This window comes from Perca fluviatilis, chromosome 22, assembly GCF_010015445.1.
Source record: "Perca fluviatilis chromosome 22, GENO_Pfluv_1.0, whole genome shotgun sequence".
Lineage (NCBI taxonomy): Eukaryota > Metazoa > Chordata > Actinopteri > Perciformes > Percidae > Perca > Perca fluviatilis.
The window spans coordinates 17417870-17418628 of record NC_053133.1 but is presented as its reverse complement, the minus strand read 5'-3'; positions in this window follow the sequence as shown (position 1 = coordinate 17418628).

The following is a 759-nucleotide window of genomic DNA, read 5'->3' as shown; positions in this document are numbered from 1 at the left end:
CGCTCTGTGTGGACTCTTCTTTGTATCTGTCTCAATCTTTTTTATTTCCCATGTAAGTTACAGGCGATTTGGCTCTCGTTCATATTGCCTTTTAAAATTTGATTCAGTGTGGCACAGCTGGGTGTCGGTGTTTGCCAATTCCTATTCCTTTTCTTCCTCATTCCTCCTTGGTTTTGATCTTTTCATATCTTCATCTTTCCCCTAATTTGGATCCTAGCCTGAGTTCCCTTTGTTGTGCTCTTCACTCAACTAGGATGGGAGTCCTTTGCTTTTATCCATATTTGGGGAGATCATTTTTGTAACAGTTTACTGTGTCTGTGTTGAATATTGTGACATTTTCACAAGGAAATTGGAAGTCTGACATTCAGAGGAGCTTTAATTATATATATATATATATTAAAAAAAAAGTGTGTGTGCCTGTCTGACTGACTGACTAGTGTTACAGTATGAGTGTGTAATGATCTGTATTTTTTTTGGGGAGACGAAGGGGAAATGAGAAAAATAATTTGACAAGGGCCCATTGTTCCAGTACTTCACTCATTTAATTGGCTGTGTTTATGTGCCTGTAATGGTTTGAATGAGTTTTCTCCTGAGAGTTTGGGATGTGTTGCCTATTTCAAACCTGTCAAAGAAAGACAAACTGATTTAAAAACTGCCATTATTTTTGGCAAAAGGATGTAAGAAAAAAATTGTTGTGTGATGTCACCGCAAGACGAACATTTTCAGCTGCAAAATGGACCAAAGAAAGTAATTTAGGAC